This window comes from Bos indicus, chromosome 27 (genome assembly GCF_029378745.1).
Source record: "Bos indicus isolate NIAB-ARS_2022 breed Sahiwal x Tharparkar chromosome 27, NIAB-ARS_B.indTharparkar_mat_pri_1.0, whole genome shotgun sequence".
Lineage (NCBI taxonomy): Eukaryota > Metazoa > Chordata > Mammalia > Artiodactyla > Bovidae > Bos > Bos indicus.
The window spans coordinates 23,852,039-23,860,026 of NC_091786.1; the positions used below are offsets into that span (position 1 = coordinate 23,852,039).

At 40.5% G+C, this 7,988-nt stretch overlaps 1 protein-coding gene across 6 annotated transcripts in view; it reads left to right on the forward strand.

The window, feature by feature from the left end:
- The window catches only part of DLC1 (DLC1 Rho GTPase activating protein), a 522,352-nt gene that overhangs the window by 393,781 nt on the left and 120,583 nt on the right, over positions 1–7,988 (forward strand). The gene's annotated exons all lie outside the window — the stretch shown is intronic.

Below are 7,988 nucleotides of genomic sequence, written 5' to 3' on the forward strand. Positions count from 1 at the left end.
CCGATCTCTTTACTTCCCCTGTTTGGGAAATCTTCAGATGTAGATGTGATGATTACATTGGTTGGAGTGCCTGGAGAATGAAGCCTTTGAAAGCATCCTGGGGCTGCCTCAACAGTCCAGGGGAAACATGCTCTCAGTCAAGAGCCACTTTGAAAAAGAAGTATGGTTTTCTTCTCAGCAGAACTCCCACCTTTACACAAGAATATCAGCTTTCTATTTAAAATCACACAGGGGTATAGAAGAAACAAGCATTTCTGCCTGTGAAACAGACTTTAATTAGTTGAGATTAAGTGGCTGAGCTCTCCAAGAATTCTTCAGATTGGCGTTTCGTTTCCTGATACAGATAGGAAAATTCATTGAAACCCTCACAAAGAAATAAATGACTGAGCCCCTAATCCAGGAGCCCATCTTCCGTTATTACCTAGAAAATTCCTAGAGAAGCTTCTGTGTTTTGGTTTTGTCTTTGATGGTTAACTTACCCAATGCATTATATTATTTGCGGGGTGAGAAAGTTGGCCTTTGGCTCTCGGGTGAGCAGCTGCAGTCGACATAGCTGGAAGAGAGAGAATCTGTAAGCACTCAACCCTGTGGATTACCACCCTATCTCACCCTTACTGTGCACGTGGCCCTGTGCTAATATGGGGCAAGGAAATGTCGTTTAAGAGGAAGTAGCTCCTTAAGGAAGGAAGTGGGCAGTGCAGGAAAAACAAACCAGAACCTTCTCAGAATAGAATTCACCTTTGACCACCACTTGAAGCTCCCCACCCCATGTCCGAGTCCTGCCGGACAGGGATACACATGTCAAAACCTGTCCAAGCCTGCCCTGCCCATAAACAATCACCAGTGTTCTAAAATCAACTTCACTGGCGTTTGGAGCTCTCAGATACTACGTGGGCTCTCACATCCTTAATAAACAGATGAGTCGACACCATTTGTTCACACTTTGCAAAGAATTTTACAATCCTCCAACAGCAGCCAAGAAGCAAAAAACATTACTGAGATTCAGTGGCCCCTTAGTTCATGAAGTAGCTCTTCTGACCAGCAGGGTGGCCATCTGCTCATCGGCAATGAGATCCTCTAGAAAATAGGCTCTGGCTTCATGTACATGTCTCAGAAAACAAGTAGCTAGTCATTGTTTTTATAGAAGATTCACTGTTTTCGTAAAAGCTTTTTGGTTGTTTTACGGAGAAAATATGTTTAATTTATTTTATTCTGAAGCCCGGAAAGTCCAAGATCAAGGTGCCAGCAGATTCAGTCTCTACAAGGAGCTCACTTTTCTTTTCTTTTCAAGCTCTCATCAGAATCAGCCTGAATAGTCCATTTATGACAATGGCCGTTTTCCTTAGGCTTTTTCTAGCATGCACCTGAAAACTTTTCCAGCTTCTCCAGTAGCCCAGCTCTGGTCACCTCATTCCCCAGTTCACAAACCTTCAGAAGTTCCTCCATTGCTTTTGAAATAGAGTTCAAACGCTTCACTTGGCTCTGAATGTCTCCATAACCTTGACCACTGCTTCTCCAGGTTTCCTCTCATTTTGTATACTCTGCATTCCTTCGCCCTGGCATGAACATATATCATGAACAGGCATCATTTTTTCCCTCTAATTTTTCCAGTGTTGGAGCCAGGGAATGGGTGAATTGCCCACTAACTGTTAAAGACTTCTACTTACAAATGTTCATTTAGCCAAAGCAAGCTATGAAGATACATATATCTTCAAGGAGGTAGAGAAAGACAAACGTGACATATACCCAGTAAAAGGAGAATTGAAGTACTGGTGAGCATTCCTAGGGACCACCGCATTCTGAAACCATCATATGCTAAACAGAAACAGTTTATGTGAAATATTAAGTAACTTATAATCAAAAGATTCCAAATGTTTGTAATCAAAAAGAAAAAGTTTTGTTGTCAGATATTTTATATGCCCTCAGAGCCTATAGTTATTCCAAAAATTTAATAATCTGGTCTTGGCAATTCAGGGTAAAATAAATGCAAAAAGAAACAGCTTCTTAAAACATACTCTCTGTACATTTTCCTTTCTTATTAGAGTTAGTTTCAGACATTCTTCACATTTTTAGGAAATCATTTGATTTGTTTCTATTTTACTATGTAATTTAAAACCCTCTACCTTTTACTGAAATGTATTAACCACTGAAAAATTAAAAGCAATATAAAAGTAAAAACAGTTGAAGCCAGTTTTAAAGACTTAAAGACTAAAATAAAATTTTCAAATTATAATGCTCTACTTTCATATATATATGTATGTATTCCTAGCAGTCCAATAAAATGGAGTGCTTGTTATTTATTGGAATTTGACATTCCAGTGGTGTTAGCCAACCAAGTAATTCTTTTTTCAAGTTTCCTGCTCAAAAATGTGTACAGAGAAATGTTTCTATAACAATTAATATTGATGGTTTGGTTTGCAACATCAAGTTAAAGTTAGTTTTATGTATTCTCTTTTTGCCTTATTTAACGACTATCCTTGGTGGTCAGCTTTTCCTTTTAGACTTTTTAATCCTTGTTGCATTGAAGAAAAGTATCAAAGGAATGATCAAAAATAGACACAACACAAAAAGTAAGCTTCAGAGACATAAATAGATTATAATGTTAGTTTAAATGAGCATTTATTGTTCTTTAAACAAAGCACAACTGTCTTAGGTGCAGAGATACCCCAGAAGATATTAGACACCAACTGAGAGACTTGTGGGGTGAGGGGAAGGTGCAGTTCTTGTCTGATGGGCTAAGGAAACAGTTTTTATTGAGTGCCTACTGTGTGTACTCCGGGAGTTGGTGATGGACAGGGAGGCCTGGCGTGCTGCGATTCATGGGGTCGCAAAGGGTCGGACACGACTGAGCGACTGAAGTGAACTGAACTGAGCTATGTGTACTACTCTGTACTAAGTGATTTAAATATAGTCTCTCACATTAGCCTTTAACAAACCTATAATGTTACTCTCCCTTTTCTGCAAATGAAGGCATCAAGGCACAAATATTTAAGAAGACTGCAAAAGGTCACACAACCAGTAACTGATGGAATTAAGATTTCAACCAGGTTTGTTCAATTCCAAATCCTAAACTCCTCTCATTATGGTGGAGAAGGGAGGCATAGTTCTAGAAAGCAGAAAGGTGTGGAAGAACAGTGTCTCGGAAAAACAATCGGCAGGAGCAGGAGGAAAGCTGTGCTAGGAGACAGAGTTCTGGAATCACCAGGGAGTGCCTGGGGTTTAGAAACTCTTTTGAAATTTTAGCAAGTAGAATTTGGGGCAATTCTGGTGAAGGAGCAATCAGAAGGTAAAGTCCAAGGGGAAATTTTTAATAGTTTCTTATTTTACTATGTTTCTAGACATGTTTCTAGCCTGTATAAAACATTATCAATATACTCAATAAAATGCTGATATGGAATGTAAATTTCCTTTCTCAAAACACTTTTAGTACAATGGCTTAAAGTCCAGCATAGGATAATCTACACTATCTACCTTTTTAAATTTTCTTACCATAATCTGAAGAGTTTGAAGATATAGGACTTCCTCTATCCCCCTCTCATCTACAATAGCAAGGGTGAGTGATTAAATCAAAAATATATTTTTGAGGATGGCTCTGTTTCCTGATGTAATATGTCTGTGATATCTTCCAGTGCACAGTACTGTGAATGCCAGAGATTGCCAAAATATTAATTGATGAAAGTAATCAAAAGGCCTTCTTAGACTTCAGAATTTCAGCCTTCTTTGTTGTCTCTTAAAAGAAGAACTAAGACTAACTTCTCCTTGGCAGTGCTTTCCTTGGCATTAAGAAATGGAAGCCTTTGGAAGCAGTTTCGCCATTGTGTGGGATGGGTCCCTGGGGAAGGATTCGGGTTGCCAGCCAGCTTTGGAGGCCTCTCTCCAGCCTAGATGTCTCTATCTGGGTGTGCTGCCAGCAGCAATCATCGAGAGCAGTGGTGTCTAACGTCTCCCCGGGAGCGAACGAGGTGGCGACACGACAGTGTTTGTTTAGTTTGTAGGGAAAACTCGTGAAAGGTGACAACCTTAGTTCAGGGCTGAGAAAACCCAATGAGTTTAAAGTGGCTAAGGATTGAAGACTTGAAAGATAGTCCCTTCACCTCCTTGTGCACAGGAGTCACCTCCAGGCCTCCCTTGGCCCGAGTCTGCACCATTAGCTTTGAGACCCAGTCACCTCACACCTTCTTCCTGGGGCTGCCTCTCATCGCTCAGCCCACAGCCCTTCTTGCCGACATTCCAGGCTGTGACTGTGTGGCTGTCACCGTGCTTCCCCTGCAGGACACACAGTCACACCTCCTGAGTCTGTTAATCTCCACGTGAACGGGTAGCAGTCCTTATTTGAAACTGTATATTTTTTTTTTTGAGGGGGGACACTTTAATGCAATAGTAAATCAAAAGCTGTATTTAGTCCCTAAAGCAGTGATGTATGGAACCCTCTGATGTAGAAAAAATAAATATGCAATGTGTGTCTACGCCTCTCTCCTCCACAGGAACGCAGTATTTATAAAACAAATGTTATAAAAATTGATGAACTGTGAGTGAGCCGAAGGATATTTGCTCCTTTTCTTAAGGGTAAGAAGACAATAATATCTGATTACAAAATCCAAGGAACATAGCATCCTACTTGATGTGCTCACTTACTGATACTTGTATTTAATAATCTGGAAGCATCTGGTCTCTGAGGAAAATATATTTTGTGCTTTAAAGCAATTCCTGCTTGGATCAAAATTATAGAATATAGTTCTATAGTTACATTCTATAGTAGAATGTAACTCTATTATAGAATGTAATTATAGTGGAATATAAAAGAACTTACCTTAGCATTTCAATATGAACCCCACTTGTCCCACCAGCCATTCTGCTCAGGCCTCCATCTTTATTTTGGTCACCCTTATATTTCTTGGCTGAGAAGTTCAAATTTTGTATCTCCTTTGTGCTCAGAAACCTACCTTGTTCAAAAGAGCCCTCACTGACATCCCTACTACTGAACCATTACCAGCCATTCATTTTTCTTTATTGTAGCAAAATATGCGAAACACAAACTTCACCATTTTAAAGATTTAAAAATATGCAATTCAGAAGTACTTAGTGTATTCATATTGCTTTGCATGCCACCATTATATAGCTCCAGAAAATTTTGATCACCCCAAAGGGAACCCCTCATGCCCATTAAGCAGTCGCTCCCCATCTCCGATGCTCCCCAACACCTAGAAACCACTGATCTGCTTTCTGGGTTTGCCTATTCTGGATATCTCATGTAAATACATTTATGCAATATGTGACCTTTTGTGTCTGGCTTGCTTCACTTAGCATAATATTTTAATTTTTACCCATGTTGTAGCATGTATCAGTATTTCATCTTTTTATGGGTAAATAGTATTCCATGTATGATTCTACTACATTTTATTTATCTATCCATCCAGTGACGGCTGTTTGAAATGTTTACACTTTTTAACGATTGTGAAAATACATTTATTGTAAAATATATTTAACTAGCTATTGTTCAGCTGTTATGAACATTCTTGTACAAGTTTATCTTTGAACATCCATTTCCAATTCTTTTGTTATCTATACCTAGTAGAATTTTTGAGGGATAGTTATTTATTTTGAACTTATTCAAAGGATTAACCATTTTACATCTACCAGCAATGCATGAGGGTTCCAATTTCTCGACATTCTCACCAACATTTGTTATTTTCCATTTTTTAAATTATAGCTATGTTAGTGGGTGTGAAATGGTATGTTATTGTGGTTTTGATTTACTTCTTCCTGATGGCTAGTGACCTGGAGTTTCTTTTCATGTACTTGTTGCTATTATCTTCTTAGGAGACATGTCTATAGGCTTGCAAATATTTTCTTTCATCTGTGGGTTGTCTAATAAATGATAGAGGTGATTTTAATGCCCATTTCTTAAAATTCTATAGCCTGGACTTTTAATTACTATGCCATAAAACTCAATCAGGAATGTGAAGATAGGGTCAGCAGCTCCCATATGAAACTGGAAGGAGAGGCAAAGGTCCGTTATATTTATTGAGTGCAGAACATCTTCAGAGAATACAAAGAAAATGCATTCTGCCCACACTTGAAGTCTCATGGGGAGACATACCAGACCCACATCATTCAACTAGAGAATAACTGCAGGCTTAGCCAGACTTAACCGTCTTTTGGCCCCAAAAGATGTTTGGCAGTGTTTGGAAATACTGTTAGCTGCCGCAGCTGGAGCCACCACTAGCATCTAACGGGTAGAGACCAGGGATGCTGGTCCACCCACTGCAATGCACCGGGACAGCCCCTCCATGGCAGAAGTTATGTGTCTCAATATGTCAGTAATTCTGAGGTTGAGAAACTCTAGGCTAAACCTTCGCTAAGGAACTTTTTCAGAAAAAGAAGAGAAAACTTTGTGGGAAGCCTGGGGCAAGGAAGGGACCCGAACCGTCCAGCTGGGGACAGGGCTGGGGAAATTGAGCAGAAGGGTATTACCAGTCGGTGAGGAGTGTGGCCAGTGGTGGGAACTGAAAATGAGCTGGAGCCCACTGGAGCAAAGAGTGTGTCATGGAAAGGAAAAGCAGTAGCCAGAGAAATGATTTGGAACTCAGAAGTACTGGGGTCTAACTTGGCAACTGGGTGGCTTTGAGCAAATCACTTGACCTTTCTGAAATTCAGAGTAAGCCTCTGTCAACAGAGATCATTTTAATCAAATGAAATCCCATGTGTACAATCAGTTTATAAGAGGAAATATGAAATATTGCTGTTAACTTTATGATTGTGGATGTTACCAGATTGGGTTGATTTAGAGTGTTAGGACCTTGAAAGCCTGACAAGGAGATAAGGTTGGGTCTGACAGGACCATCTGGAGCAGAAACCCATTAGAGCAGAGTGATGCTATGTGTGGTTTATTTTGTCACAGAGCAAGGAGGCAGTGTGGTAAGGATGACCATCTCAGACACCTTTCCAGGGAAACAGCATGAGTGGAGGAGGGGCCAGCATGGAGGCAGCTGGGGGAAGACCCCACCCCATCATTTCCCCCAGGTAGCTGCTGCCCCTGCACTTCCATGACCTGGTAAACTGACTCCTGCAGCTCTTCTGAGGGTGTGTTGGGGAGTAAGGTGTGGCCCTTTGCAGAGGTGGACAGAAATGCAGGCAGGTTACTCCATGAGCTTGTGCACTGGTTTTGTGTAATGAGGTAGAATTGAACAAGTAAAAGCTATATGCGGTTTCTAAGAGTGGCTGTTTAATATTTCATAATCAACATACAATAGAATTCTAAGGAAAACTAGATGCTGGATTTTCCTGAATCTGTCCTACCTTGCAGGACGCTTGCTGCTGTGTGCTTAGTTGTGTCCGACTCTGTGCTGCTGCTAAGTCGCTTCAGTCGTGTCCGACTCTGTGCAACCCCGTAGACGGCAGCCCACCAGGCTCTTCTGTCCCTGGGATTCTCCAGGCAAGAACACTGGAGTGGGTTGCCATGTCCTGCTCCAGGGGATCTTCCTGACCCGGGGTTCAAAGCCGCACCTCTTGCATCTCCTGCATCGGCAGGCAGATTCTTTACCACTATGCCACCTGGAAAGTCTAAGCATTACCATGGTAGTATTTTTGAAGCATATATAGGTAATGGAATACATTATCTTTGAGGTTTTATTTTCCCATATTCAATCTTTAATTTCAGATTTTGCCAGCCTGGCACCAAGGTAGAAAATTTAACATGTTAATTATTTTTAATTAAAATAATTTATTTTTAAGACATTTGGAAAATGGCTTACTGGCTTTATCATGTCTATAGAGAATGTTGAATGTAGGCTTCACTGGGATGTAAGCTTCGAAAGGCCAGGGGTTTGGGGTTGGTTTGTTCACTGCTGTGACCCTAATTCACTGCTATAACCCTAATGCTTAGAACCAGTGCCAGCTCATGGTAACACTCAATAAATTGTCAAATGAATGAATGAATGAACGTACGAATGAACAAGAAGTATGTGCTGTCTGTGCATTCTCCCCAG